The sequence below is a fragment of the Crinia signifera genome, chromosome 5, assembly GCF_055691185.1.
Source record: "Crinia signifera chromosome 5, ASM5569118v1, whole genome shotgun sequence".
NCBI lineage: Eukaryota > Metazoa > Chordata > Amphibia > Anura > Myobatrachidae > Crinia > Crinia signifera.
This window is the reverse complement of record NC_139221.1, coordinates 10,969,011-10,984,203: the sequence shown is the minus strand read 5'-3', so window position 1 is coordinate 10,984,203 and position 15,193 is coordinate 10,969,011. Positions and strand designations below refer to the sequence as shown.

The window sequence follows — 15,193 nt, the reverse complement described above, 5'->3', positions numbered from 1 at the left end:
GCCCCCGGCATGGGAATGGATACTCCACCGGGCTTTTCGATGAGTCTCCCCCGCAGCGGCCGAATAGACCAACCGAAGGAGAAGAAAACACCTACTCAGTCCCGACGTTTCACCTCTCCCAGGGATTGAGTACTGGGCTGGGCTTTTCGCTGTCTCCCTGGCCGGGGGCGACATGTTACCCCCGGACCAGAGAGCAATCTACTCGATCCCAGCTTTTCCCGTCTTCCTGGGATTGGATACTAGACCGGGCTTTTCGAGTGACTCTCCCTCGGAGGCTATAGACCCCCGAACAAGAGCCCCATCTACTAGGCCCGATGCTTCTCCCCTCCCTACCAGTAGGAGAGTATGTTCCCCCCCCTACGGCAGGATGAAGATACTCAGTGAGACTTTGCACCCGCCCAGAACATGAGGTATTCCCGTTCCTCAGCTCAGTAGCAAGGTGGTTTAGTCCAACCTTTCTCTATTCTCTGCCAGGGGGGCGATCCAGACCCAACTGATAAGAACAGATACTACACTTGATCTTAGCCAAAAGGCCGAGAAGCGATTGCACTGCCCCACCTGCAGTGCAGCATAGTTTTGTTTATTAAAGTTTTTGCAAACCAACCTGAATCACCCCCCTTAGGGTCTAGTAAATATGTTCAGCCTTAGGGAGAGATAAAGTCAACGGAGATAATGTAGTGGCCAATCAAAGGCTTTAGTTGGAAAATGACAGTTAGGAGCTGGTTGGCTGGTACTTTATCTTTCTCTACCTCATCTCTCTCCAAGGCACCTTTTGGCATTATATACTGTAGGGAAAGATGGAGATACCAGGGGCCTAATTCAGACCTGCTTGCTGAGCTGCGAGTTTGCAGAGCCCAGCGATCAGTTAAATGCTGCCCTGCCTAGGTGTAATCCTGCCCATGTGCCCGGCTGTGAATGCGATCAGAGCCGTGCACATGGGGGAAAACATTTCCTTATCACACACATCGATCGGATTTCCCCTCTCTTCTCAGCGCTGAGTAAGTCTAGAACCTGTGAAGGTCGGTGGGGAGAAGGAGGCCGCTGGTGATGTCAGTGGTCCTCCCTCCCAACGGCCGGGGAACACCTACGATTTCTGGTGCACTCCCAGGAAACGCTGCTTTACCGCCCCCCCCCCCCCCCCCAAACGCCCACAGGGTGTCAATCCCCCTACGAGCAGCCAGCGAAGATGAGACGTCACTGTCTTTGTATGGAGGACTCACGCATGCGCAGAGCGTACCATACACATGTGCGATCATCCGCTGATCGCTCGTACTGTGAATGTCTGAATTGGGTCCCAGGTCTGGTTACATTGTTATACAAATCATCCAGCGCTGGGAATCGCCAGAGGCGGCGGAGGTGGGTTCTGTAAGAATGGGGCGCGGGAGTGTCTTGTGCGCGCGCTCTCCCTTCTGGCGGATGACGAGCGGTGGCAGATGGCGATAGAATCACCAGGAGCAGCTCCACCTGTACCCCCCCCCCCATACACAGAGCCTGCCGCACAGTATTTCCATTTGTATTTATCCTATACATGCAGGCGTGTTCCTGTAGTGCTTACGGCAAGCGTGTTCCTGGAACGTGAACAGCAGGCGTGTTCCTGTAGCGTGTACGGCAGGTGTGTTCCTGGAGCGTGTCCATGTCTGCGTATTTGTTCTCCGTTGTAAAAGCTGCTCCGATGTTGCAATCGATGGTGCGTCTGTCCACAGGAGGTGGATCAGGGACGGCGCTTGTCATGTATCCCGGTGGCTGCAGCAGGAGCGTGTTTTTGCAGATTCGCTGTACGCAGTATCCCAGTTATGACCGGATTTGGGTGAACTCCGAATCAGGCCCCCTGTCCCGTCAATATCCTCTCTTATCCATGGGACACAGCATTAGATTTGTGTACTGTGCATATGCCGGGTGCCGGCTATAGGGGTATAACTGGATGCAACAGGGGCATTTACACAGAGGCGCAGGCACACTGGACATGTACCCAGGATCAAGGGGTCTAATTCAGACCTGTCCGCTAGTCTGCATATACAGATGGAGCCACTTTCGTCTAGCCTGCCTATGGCGATTGTTCCGCCAATCCGCCACGGGGCGCCTAGGTGCAAGGCAGCGCGGGGGAGCGAATCAACCAAAACGTGCAGTAAATCTCCTTCTCCGATCCATGGCATTGTGCTGGGGAATGTGTATTGTAGCTTCCTGCCTGGATACATGGCCACTACATTGCTTGTATCATATTAATCTGATACTTTTAGTGATCAGATCCAGATCCGCGGTCGGCTCAGTGCACAGGAAATAGCTGGACGGGACTTTTCCCTCTGGGTGAAGTGAGAGCACTGGAAATGCTCCATAAATAGCCATATGATTTCTGCCGGACAGAGGGGTGTAGGACACGGGGCACCATCCGAATATCAGTATACGTTACAGCTCTGCTATATAATGACATATAATGTATCAGGATTGTCACCGTGTTCCCTCTCCCAGGGTGGGATTATCATTGTGCTTCCAGGAGGGATGGTCCCAAAGCTGATTCCCTCCTAGCCTGCACTGCACCTGCTTGGTATTATTGGGGGTGACTACCTCTGCCTTCAGGGGAGAAGTATGGGACGAAGGGGGCACATTGGGGAATTCCATCTTCATACCTGGACACAAACACCAAACACTGGTATAAACTGTATCTACAACCCACCAGGCAATTCTGCAACTGGCCATCGATAGTGCTAAACTATGCAATGGCTGACCATCCATATTTTTACATATCGATGGTCATCCATTGTGTTTAATTGATTGGCATGTGGGCCAATCAAAACACAGGGGTGGGACTTCGCGGGTGTCGGGGGCGGTGCTATGCTCCGTTTCCCGGCACTTTGGGGAAAAAAAGGAAAGCATCGTTTTGCTGTTCCATCGATGGAGGGAAACTATCTGGTTCTCTCCCATCGATGGCAAAAGTATTCATCATCAGCCATGAACCATTGTTGATTTTGAATCATCGATGGTCGATGGCCATCCCTAGGTGTGAGGGAGTCCTGTGTAATAGAGAGAGGAGGAGGATGTGAGTCCTGTGTAATAGAGAGAGGAGGAGGATGTGAGTCCTGTGTAATCTAAAAAGGATGGGAGGATGGGGGGGGGGGGTGCGTGAGTCCTGGGTAATAGAGAGAGGAGGGGATGTGAGTCCTGTGTAATAGAGAAAGGAGGGGGATGAGAATGAGTCCTGGGTAACAGAGAGAGGAGGGAGATGAGAATGAGTCCTGGGTAACAGAGAGAGGAGGGGGACGAGAATCAGTCCTGGGTAACAGAGAGAGGAGGGAGATGAGAATCAGTCCTGGGTAACAGAGAGAGGAGGGAGATGAGAATGAGTCCTGGGTAACAGAGAGAGGAGGGAGATGAGAATGAGTCCTGGGTAACAGAGAGAGGAGGGAGATGAGAATGAGTCCTGGGTAACAGAGAGAGGAGGGAGATGAGAATCAGTCCTGGGTAACAGAGAGAGGAGGGAGATGAGAATCAGTCCTGGGTAACAGAGAGAGGAGGGAGATGAGAATGAGTCCTGGGTAACAGAGAGAGGAGGGGATGTGAGTCCTGTGTAATAGAGAAAGGAGGGGGATGTGAGTAAGTCCTGGATAATAGAGAAAGGAGGGAGATGAGAATGAGTCCTGGGTAACAGAGAGAGGAGGGGGATGAGAATGAGTCCTGGTTAATACAGAGGTGAGGGAGATGAGAATGAGTCCTGGGTAACAGAGAGAGGAGAGAGATGAGAATGAGTCCTGGGTAACAGAGAGAGGAGGGAGATGAGAATCAGTCCTGTGTAATAGAGAGAGGAGGGAGATGAGAATCAGTCCTGGGTAACAGAGAGGAGGGAGATGAGAATGAGTCCTGGGTAACAGAGAGAGGAGGGAGATGAGAATCAGTCCTGGGTAACAGAGAGAGGAGGGAGATGAGAATCAGTCCTGGGTAACAGAGAGAGGAGGGAGATGAGAATGAGTCCTGGGGAACAGAGAGAGGAGGGAGATGAGAATCAGTCCTGGGTAACAGAGAGAATCTTGAAAAGAATAATACCCCCTAAAAAGATGTTGTATGTTTATTTTACATTATGTACTGCATTCAATAAAATATATTTAAAAAAGAAAAGAATAATGCCCATCTTGCTTGAGACAATTAGCTGATTTTAAATAGAGAATGTTTTCTGTAGATCTGTAGTAATACTGATGATGAGGGTAGCTCCCACTAAGAGATATTGCCATTGTTATAATGCCATCTTAAATGGCCAAGCTTTCTGTGTCCCCAATATCATAGTTATGTTCAGCCTGGGAAAACTTGCATGAGAAGAACCCGCGGGGATGGAGTTGACCATATGGACCCCGTTGAGAGAGTACTGCACCCACTCCAACTGAAGAAGCGTCCACCTTGACTGTAAATGGTAATGATACATCGGGTTGTCTTAATACAGGAGCTGAGGTGAACCTCTGTTTAAGGAGCTGGAATGCCTTGAAAGCTTCTTCAGGCCATTTTGAGGGATTGGCCCCTTTACAGGTGAGTGCCAAGATGGGCGCTACAATGGAGGAAAAGCTTTGAATGAATTTCCTATGATAATTTGCGAAACCAAGGAATCTCTGAATACTACGAAGAGTTAAAGGAATTGGCCAGTCTTGGATTGCTTGAACTTTAGCAGGATCCATTTTGAGAACTGAACCTGAGACAATATATCCCAGGAAGGGAATGTATTTGACTTCTCAGTCTTACAGTTGAGGTGATTAACCCCCAGACGGGACAGTACTTCTTTGACCACCTGACAATGTTTTTCTAAACTGTTGGCAAATATTAGTATGTCATCTAGATACAGCAATATGATGGTATAATAAGTCTCCAAAAAACTGGAATACTGCAGGAGCATTGCTTAGAGCAAAGGGCATGACGAGGAACTCATAATGGCCTTCTCTGGCGTTGAATACCATCTTCTACTCGTCTGATGCGAATAAGCTTGTATGCTCCTCGAAGATCCAGTTTAGTACACAAGGTGGTTCCGCTGTTGTGATCGAACAATTCGGTAGTTAGTGGTAAAGGATAACAATTTTTAATTGTTATGTCATTGAGTCCTCTTTAATCAATGCAAGGCCATAGGCCGCCATCTTTCTTCTTTACGAAAAAGAATCCGGCACCCGCTGGTGAAGATAATGGGCGAATTAAGCCTTTAGCTAAATTTTCTTTATGTAATCAGACATTGCTTGTGTCTCAGGTAATGACAAAGAATAGATGTGGACTCGAGGAGGAGTTTTCCCAGGAATGAGATCATTAGGGCAATCCCATGGGCGATGAGGTGGCAGAATCAGCCGCTGATTTGCTGAAGACATCAGAGAACTCCGTGTACTGTGGGGGCAGAACCTTCGAGATTTTAGCATCATCACAGCGTACAGGTACAATCTGTTGTAAACAGGACCGAGAACATGAAGATCTCCATGAAAGGATTTGAGACATCTTCACGTCAATCCTCGGGTTGTGTAGACGAAGCCACATAATCCCAATACTATGGGGTGAGAGGCTTTTGGAATGATAAAGAAACTTATATGTTTAGAATGAAGAACTCCTACTGTCCACCTCACTGCATCGCACCCTCCCTAATATCCACTTTACAGCATCCCACCCTCGCAACCCACCCCAATGTCCTCGTCACAGCATTCCACCCTACGAACTTATCCTAATGTTGACCTCACAGCATCCCACCCTCCCAACCCACCATACTGTCCACCTCACAGCATTCCACCGTCCCAACCCACCCTAATGTCCACAACAAAGCATCCCACCCTCCCTAATATCCATCTCACAGCATCCCACCCTCCCACCCACCCTAATATCCACCTCACAGCATCCCACCCTCCCAACCCACCATACTGTCCACCTCACAGCATTCCAACGTCCCAACCCACCCTAATGTCCACAACAAAAGAATCCCACCCTCCCTAATATCCACCTCACAGCATCCCACCCACCCTAATATCCACCTCACAGCATCCCACCCTCCCAACCCACCATACTGTCCACCGCACAGCATTCCACCCTCCCTAATATCCACCTCACAGCATCCCACCCACCCTAATATCCACCTCACAGCATCCCACCCTCCCAACCCACCATACTGTCCACCGCACAGCATTCCACCCTCCCTAATGCCCACCCTAATGTCCACTTCACTGCATCACTAATGTCCACCTTACAGCATGCAAAGCTTCCCAATTTACCCGTCATGTCCACCTCACAACATCCCACCCTCCCAACCCACCCTAATGTCCACAACAAAGCATCCCACCCTCCCTAATATCCACCTCACAGCATCCCACCCTCCCAACCCACCCTAATGTCCACAACAAAGCATCCCACCCTCCCTAATATCCACCTCACAGCATCCCACCCTCCCAACCCACCCTAATGTCCACAACAAAGCATCCCACCCTCCCTAATATCCACCTCACAGCATCCCACCCTCCCCTACCCACTCTAATGTCCACAACAAAGCATCCCACCCTCCCTAATATCCACCTCACAGCATCCCACCCTCCTAACCCACTCTAATGTCCACAACAAAGCATCCCACCCTCCCTAATATCCACCTCACAGCATCCCACCCTCCCAACCCATCCTAATGTCCACAACAAAGCATCCCACCCTCCCCTAATATCCACCTCACAGCATACCACTCTCCCAACCCGTCTTAATGTCCAACTCACAGCATCCCACCCTCCCAACCCTTCCTAATGTCCACCTCACAGCATCCCACCCTCCCCACCCACAATAATTTACACCCCACAGCATCCCACCCTCCCTAATGTCCAACTCACAGCATCCCACCCTCCCAACCCTTCCTAATGTCCACCTCACAGCATCCCACCCTCCCCTCCCACAATAATTTACACCCCACAGCATCCCACCCTCCCTAATGTCCAACTCACAGCATCCCACCCTCCGTAATGTCCACCTAACAGCATCCCACCCTCCCAACCTGACCTTATGTTCACCTCACATCATCCCACCCACCCTAATGTCCATCTCACTGCATCACTAATGTCCACCTTACAGCATGCAAAGCTTCCCAATCCACCTCTCATGTCTACAATAAAGCATCCCACCCTCCCTAATATCCACCTCACAGCATCCTACCCTCTCAACCCACCCTAATGTCCACCTCACAGCATCCCACCCTTCCAACCCACACTAATGTCTATCTACAGCATCCCACCCTCCCAGCCCGTCCTCATGTCAAACTCACAGCATCCCACCCTCCCCACCCACAATAATTTACACCTCACAGCATTCCACCCCCCCTAATGTCCACCACAGAACATCCGACTCTCCCAAACTGTCCTAATGTCCAACTCACAGCATCCCACCCTCCCAACCCACCCTAATGTCCACCTCACAGCATCCCACCTTCTGTAATGTCCACCTAACAGCATCCCACCCTCCCAACCTGACATTATGTTCACCTCACAGCATCCCTCTCTCCCAACCCAAATTAATGTCCACCTAACAGTATCCCACCCTCCCAACCTGACCTAATGTCCACCTCACAGCATCTCACCCTCCCAACCCACCATAATGTCCACCTTACAGCATCCCACCCTCCCAACTTGACCTAATGTCGAACCTCACAGCATTCCACCCTAATGTCCACTTCACAGCATCCCACCCTCCCTAATATACACCTCACAGCATCCCAACCTGCCATCCCACCCTCATGTCCAACTTACAGCATCCCACCCTCCCAACCCACGCCTAATGTCTACCTCACAGCATCTCAATCCACCCCTAATGTCCAATTCACAGCATCCCACCCTCCCAACCCACCCTAATGTCCACCTCACAGCATCCCACCCTAATGTCCACCTCACAGCATCCCACCCTCCCAATCCACCCTAATGTCCACCTCACAGCATCCCACCCTCCCAACCCACCCTAATGTCCACCTCACAGCATCCCACCCCACCCTAATGTCCACCTCACAGCCTCCCACCCTACAAACCCCCCTAATGTCCCACCTCACACCATCCCACCCTTCCTAATATCCACTTTGCAGCCAATGGAGACATTGTGAAGTAGACTGTATGCTCCCTGATTGACAGGAAACCGGCATTGGAGGAGAGAATCGTCAATTTTATGGGAGTGTCAGGAAAACGGTAGACAGGAACTAGGTGTTTTATGGGAGGAACACTGATGTCAGCTCTGGACCCGATCGACCCATCCTTTCACTCCCACCCCAATATACCGTACAGTGTAATAGTCCACCATACACTAGTCATGAACCGGGGGTATGGTGGTGTGCCCAGTGCTGCCCAATACTGTGCTGTTCCCAGTGCTGCCTAGTACTATGGTGTGTCCAGTACTGTGGTGTGCCCAGCACTGCCCACTACTAGGGGAGTGCTGGGCATGTCCCCTAAAATTATAAAAACCAGGGTCAGGGTGCTAGGCCATGCACCCCCTTCCTGAGACCTCACTTGCCCACCCCTTAGCCTCTCCCCCTTTTTGGTGGCATCAGATACTGCTGGTGGCCGGGTTGGACGTCCCCTGTGTGCAGCAGCTTCTGAGAGGGCCCCTGCAGATGCATTAAGCCTGGTGAAGAGATAAAGGGGCCGATTGAGGATCACAGGCTGTGATCCAAATCCGGCCCCGGCCCCTGCCCCGATTGTCGGGATTTGCGCATTTCTGCGCATGTTTAAACCCCAACAGAGAATAGCTGCGCCGAATTACACACTCGCAGGGTTGTCCGCATCATGTAGGGATGGGGGCAGGGACGGAGATCACACATGGGAACACCCAGCATCCATGAAAATGCTGAAAGTTCCCCTGGGTATGCGGGCGGGCCGAAGCCTCCCCGGGAGTGGGCAGCTGAAGTCACATGACATCTTCGTCCAGGCGCACACAAATAAAAGTCAGTTCAGACTGTCTTTTATTGCGATGGCAGGAATAATCATTCGATGGTCATCGAACATCGAATGTTTTCTCCTGCTAGCGGCTCATGTGTTCTCCATACACAGCCCCTCGCATGGTTCTGAGGGGGATTCGGCGGGGTGGAGCCTCAGGTGTGCAGTAAGCTGCGATGTTGGCATCTTACCGAGCAAACCTGAATCAAAGTGGGTATAAAGTGGAAGGTGATAATGCACCAACCAATTTGCTGTGTTTGAAAAATGACAGTTAGGGGCTGATTAGCTGGTGCATTACCACCTTCCACTTTATCTCTTCACCAGGCATAATACATCTGCCCCGTTGTAACATAAAATGTGTTCTTTCCAATCATTAAATCCCGATTACAATATACTCCAGCTATTCACATTGAAGTCATCCAAGTCTCCTTCAGTCCTCCTTAATCTCCAGATACTTTATGGCAGAGAAGGAGTTAACCCCACGCGTCTTGTTCTCACCCCCCAGCTGCAGCTCCCTGTGTCAGCAGAACTTCCCATGTATTAAGCAGAGAGATTAAGGAATATATAGGTGCTGGAGAGGGCTCTCTCCCCACGTGTATCCGGGGCTATTGACCTCCCGGTATCATGTGAAGTTACCATTTACATTGTCACAGCCGTGTGTGTGGTTAATGTCAGACAGCCTGTGCAAAAGATACAAACTTACTGGGACACTTCTTTTGTCTTCTCTCCAGGAGAAGTCTAAAGTAGGGATGGCCATCGATCATTGATGGTTTCACATCATCGATGGTTTATGGTTGGCAGCGAATACCTTTCTCTTCGATGTGGAAGAACCAAATGGTTACCCGCCATAGGTGGCATCTGAACACCCTTACAAACTCTTGCTATGGGGCCAATGAGTATCTAGTTACGCTCCTGCTTCGAGGATGATGAGAGGAAGAGGAATGTGACATTCAGCTGTGCCGGTGCCGCTCCCAAACATCAGTGGATATCGGATCATCGCTGCCACTGAGATTTATTTTGCTAACAATTCCCATGTTGTACTTGGCAGTTACGGAAACTACTACAAGTATAAATTATAGCAGCAGTGTGGTGTTATTATCCTCAGTATGGGCTTAGAAATCCTGTGTTACAGGTTACTAGTGTAATGGGGCACACACATGGGGGGATATCACTAGATCACTGAGAAAATGCTCCTACATCGCTCCTCAGCGAATCTCCCCACGTGTAGGCACCTTTAGGATAGTGAAAAGATAAATGTATATGTAAGTACATGCTCGCCTACTTTTGAAAACTAGTTTCAGGGAGATTATAGTTCAGTGATGGCTAACCTTGACACTCCAGCCTGTTGTTGAACTACACATCCCAGCATGCCCTTCATCAGTTTTAGCATGGCCAGATAGTAAAACTGTAGCAGGGCATGCTGGGATGTGTAGTTCAACAACAGCTGGAGTGTCAAGGTTAGCCATCACTGTTATAATTGGTAGGAGAATTTTGCACTGCACCCCGTTGAGGGGGCATGTCATGCTCCACCCAAAGGGCGTGTCTAGCTCCATATATGGAGAGATTGTGAACGTGGCACCTAGGTGTGGGTGTGTACTGCTACAATCTGAGGGAATCTTTTAAACGACTTATATCAGGGCTGCCAACTTTTGTTATATTTCTTTTCTTTCAGCAAAAGTTCAGGGAGCGGGGCTTGCGAGTGACGTCATTAAGCCCCGCCCCATGCTGGAAAATTACCCGGGTTGCCTATCTTCGTGGAGGGGGCGGGGCTAAAGTATGCAATTATGACACTTTAGCCTCACCCCCTCTCAGAGATCAGCAAAGCAGCTTATCTAAACACCGCGGTCAGGGGGGGAGGAAGCCGCAAACAGGGGGGGGGGGGGGGGGTACCCCAGTATCCGGGAGTGTCGGGGGGCAAAACGGGATCACCCGGCGGTTACAGGTTGTCAGTTGCAAGAAGGGGATCCCAGGCCCCCAGGCGGTTACATGATTCAGTTGTGATAAGGGCTGGTCGAGCGCAGTGCTATCTTTGCCACCCAAATTAAGTAACAGTAAATTTGTAGTCAAGTTAATAAATTGTGACCATTTAATTTGCCATAAATACTCGACTCGGACTGGTTATTTCAGGTACAAGGGGAGGGATTGGTACTAAGTCCCGGCGGTCGGAATCCTGGCGGTCAAAATCCTGACGCCTAAATTCCGACCGCCCCACCTTCCCCCCCCCCCCCCCCTTGCGGGCTCGCTTTGTCCCTCTGTGGGTGTCGTGGACACCCACAGAGGGACAAAGTGCCGGGATTTCAACTGCATCCCCAAGGGGAAGGTTAAAAAAAGGGGAAAGAAGGGGAGGAGACGGTTCTTTGGGCTCAAGGTTTGTTGAGTGGTGAGGGACATCAGGCGCTCAGTGGTTTAATAGCCACAAGAAATGCATGTAGCCTTCATTGTGGGATCATTGTGTTTTATCCACCAATGCTGGGCAATGGTGCTGATGATTCAATATAAATGTATCTAACTCTCATTCCTTTTTTCCCAAAAAATGTTAACAGCGTAATGTGGGATAGTTGACATGAGGGAGATTGCTAGACTAATGAGGGAGAGAGGGAGATTGCTGCTATGTCAGGGAGTCTCCTGCAGAATGCAGGAGGGGAGGTAACTATGATGTAACAGTGTAGTGTGGGCTAGGTGACATGAGGGAGATTGCTAGACTAATGAGGGAGAGAGGGAGATTGCTGCTATGTCAGGGAGTCTCCTGCAGCAGGATGCAGGAGGGGAGGTAACTATGATGTAACAGTGTAATGTGGGCTAGGTGACATGAGGGAGATTGCTAGACTAATGAGGGAGAGAGGGAGATTGCTGCTATGTCAGGGAGTCTCCTGCAGAATGCAGGAGGGAAGGTAACTATGATGTAACAGTGTAGTGTGGGCTAGGTGACATGAGGGAGATTGCTAGACTAATGAGGGAGAGAGGGAGATTGCTGCTATGTCAGGGATTCTCCTGCAGAATGCAGGAGGGGAGGTAACTATGACGTAACAGTGTAATGTGGGCTAGGTGACATGAGGGAGATTGCTAGACTAATGAGGGAGAGAGGGAGATTGTTGCTATGTCAGGGAGTCTCCTGCAGAATGCAGGAGGGGAGGTAACTATGATGTAACAGTGTAATGTGGGCTAGGTGAAAAGGGGGAGATTGCTAGACTAATGAGAGAGGGAGATTGCTGCTATGTCAGGGAGTCTCCTGCAGAATGCAGGAGGGGAGGTAACTATGATGTAACAGTGTAATGTGGGCTAGGTGACATGAGGGAGATTGCTAGACTAATGAGGGAGAGAGGGAGATTGCTGCTATGTCAGGGAGTCTCCTGCAGAATGCAGGAGGGGAGGTAACTATGATGTAACAGTGTAATGTGGGCTAGGTGACATGAGGGAGATTGCTAGACTAATGAGGGAGAGAGGGAGATTGCTGCTATGTCAGGGAGTCTCCTGCAGAATGCAGGAGGGGAGGTAACTATGATGTAACAGTGTAATGTGGGTTAGGTGACATAAGGGAGATTGCTAGACTAATGAGGGAGAGAGGGATATTGTTGCTATTTCAGGGAGTCTCCTGCACAGTATTTACCCTGATCCGATGTCTCTTCATGTGGATCACACTTATATAGAAAGACACTGAGTCCCGCTTTCCTTCCTATGATGAATCCATTTATTTATTAGGATTGTTAGCTAAATAACACGAGAGTGGGTCAGCAGGGCAGTGTCTGCCGTGGCACTTCCTCAGGGGAATGCTCTCTGAGGAAGTGCTATGAGGGAAGTGTTGCCTGGGGCGCCCAGCTGACCCGAATAACCCAGCTGCTTCCATGATGTGTGCTAACGAGGATAAAACGACAGACATCGCCTTCCTATGATCATCGGTCTGGTCGCTTCCTTTCACGCTGCTGATGGCGCGCAGCAGGGGTATTCCACATTCAGCTGTCCTGTTGTGGAACTACACAGCCCAGCATGCTTTGCTTTTGGGCATGCTAAAAGTGTGCCAGGGCATTCTGGGATGCTTAGTTCCACAGCAAGCAGTATGCCGCATGTTGTACACAGAAGGGGTTTATATCTGTTAATTAATAAAGATAATTGGTTGATTTCATTAAATGATCCTGAATTGATTTGCTCAAAAAACTTCAACATAGTGTATGTATGCGGTACTGGTGATCGGTAGTTATCTGTAGAGACCTTCTTCATCACAATGCAGCAGGTATACACAGTATATATCCAGTACCATCTTCTGGAAAAACAGGTCCAGGAACTCCGGGTCTTGGGGGTGGGTCGATGAAATTAAAAAAATATATACAGTATATATAGGGGTTTATTCTAGTTCATTCTTTCTGACAAAATCCTTCTTAGATGGACAAAACCATGTGCACTGCAGGTGGGGCAGATGTAACATGTGCAGAGATAATTCGATTTGGGTGAGTTATTTTGTTTCTGTGCAGGGAAAATACTGACTGCATGATTTTACACTTCAATATAGATCTCACTTTGAAGAAAAACCCCACCCAAATCTAATTCTCTCTGCACAAGTTACATCTGCCCCACCTGCAATGCACATGGTTTTGTCCAGAAAGAATGGACTAGAGTAACCCCCATAGAGAGAAAAAGAGAGAGAAAAAGAGAGAGAGAAAAAAAGAGAGAGAAAAAGAGAATGCGAGAGAGAGAGAGAGAGAGAGCGTAAGGAATATGCTGCACTATATAAGAAACTGTAAATAAATACATATAGCTGACTACGAGGTGAAGGACACTGATCGGGTTCACACTTGCTGGACATGAAGTGGACGGGATCTGTGAAGACAGAGATTGGAGGTGGGAGCAGATAGGGACTGGGTGTGAGGTGGAGAGTTTGTGGGCTAAAAACTGTCACAGCTCAAAGTGAGAGTACATCGCAGAAGTCGTCAGGCTTTTAAGTCGCTGCGCTCACCACACTATACAAAATCAACTCCATGCGTAGTTGGATAGTAGGGGTATGAAAAAAATGGGGTGCATTTAACATGGGAGCCCAGATAATACATAAGTACCAATCAAACAAGTGTAAAGTCATCAGTTACTCAGGGTTTCCTACCCTCAGTTTCCTACCCTCCCGAAATGGCCGGGAGGCTCCCGAAAATCAGGTCCCCCTCCCCGGCCCCCGAAAGGGGGGCACCCCCCCAGATACTGGCAGCACCCCACCACACACACATTCCCCCCCCCCCCCCCCCCCCCCACAGCATTCATTTCCAGTTATTCGTGGCTTTTCAGGTGGGATTTGCAGTACAGGGGGCGGGGCTTGATGACGTCTACATCAGACACCACCCCTGAACTGCTGCTGACAGTATCCTCTCCGGGTTCCCTGCAGTACCTATTATATTTAGGTAAATGGGAGCATCAGATTGTGTGCTTAATGCAATCTGCCCACAATGCCGTTCGTTTTACTTTGGTCTTTAAACCGATAATCAGCCTAATTCAGCTAAAATCGCTAATAAACGGATTAAATAATTCAGCGATTATCGAATGACTGTGCTGCATTCTGTAGGCATTGTGCGAGTGAATACCGAAAGCAAATGCGTATGAATCGTAAATGCGAAGCAGCCAGAGGTTGACTGGCAGGACCCGGCATTTGGGGAGTGGTAACCGACCGCTTCCTGGGAGTGTTCCTGATTATACGCAGGCGTGCTCAGCCCTTTTTTAGTAGGGTACATACAGATAGTGGTAAATGCTCAAATGAGTTCAGTAATACCATTCAGGTGCATGCAGGGGAGGCGTTAATACTGAGTAAGTAACAAGACATTGGTTCCCCCAGCACACTGAATAGTTTTAGCAACCAATCTTGAACACTACATGATAATAGAATTCAGAGATATTGGTTACATATACCTGCGCAGGTGTATGATATGCCCCCCAAGCCACGTCAAGGCTTCTCTGTATATTGGGGGTCCCTAGCGCTATATCTAGGTGCAGGGTGCGGCACCCCAAAAACTATCATAAGCTGGGAAGCCCAGTGCGGCACGCCAGTGATATACTAAGTGTTAATAATTAGTGATAGGAAGCCGAAGCTATATATATAGAGAGAGATAAAGTAAAAAATTAAATGTCATTAAAATGAGAGAGATAGTGTTAGTGAGGGAAAAGTGTTAATAGAATGTAAGGCCTGCAGCACTGAAGCCACCCAGCCCAACCAGTCCAGGAGCACCGCACCCCACACCACCGTTACCCTAAATTGGGTCTACGATTAGTCAGCAAGGAGCCACATGATAATGGCTCCTTACTTGATATATCCAAACTAAGAGTTACCTACCTTA

At 49.4% G+C, this 15,193-nt stretch overlaps 1 pseudogene; it reads right to left on the bottom strand.

Moving 5' to 3' along the window:
* Positions 1-437: 437 nt before the first annotated feature.
* LOC146006089 (U2 spliceosomal RNA) lies at positions 438-545 on the bottom strand (annotated as a pseudogene).
* Between the last annotated feature and the right edge of the window lie 14,648 nt (positions 546-15,193).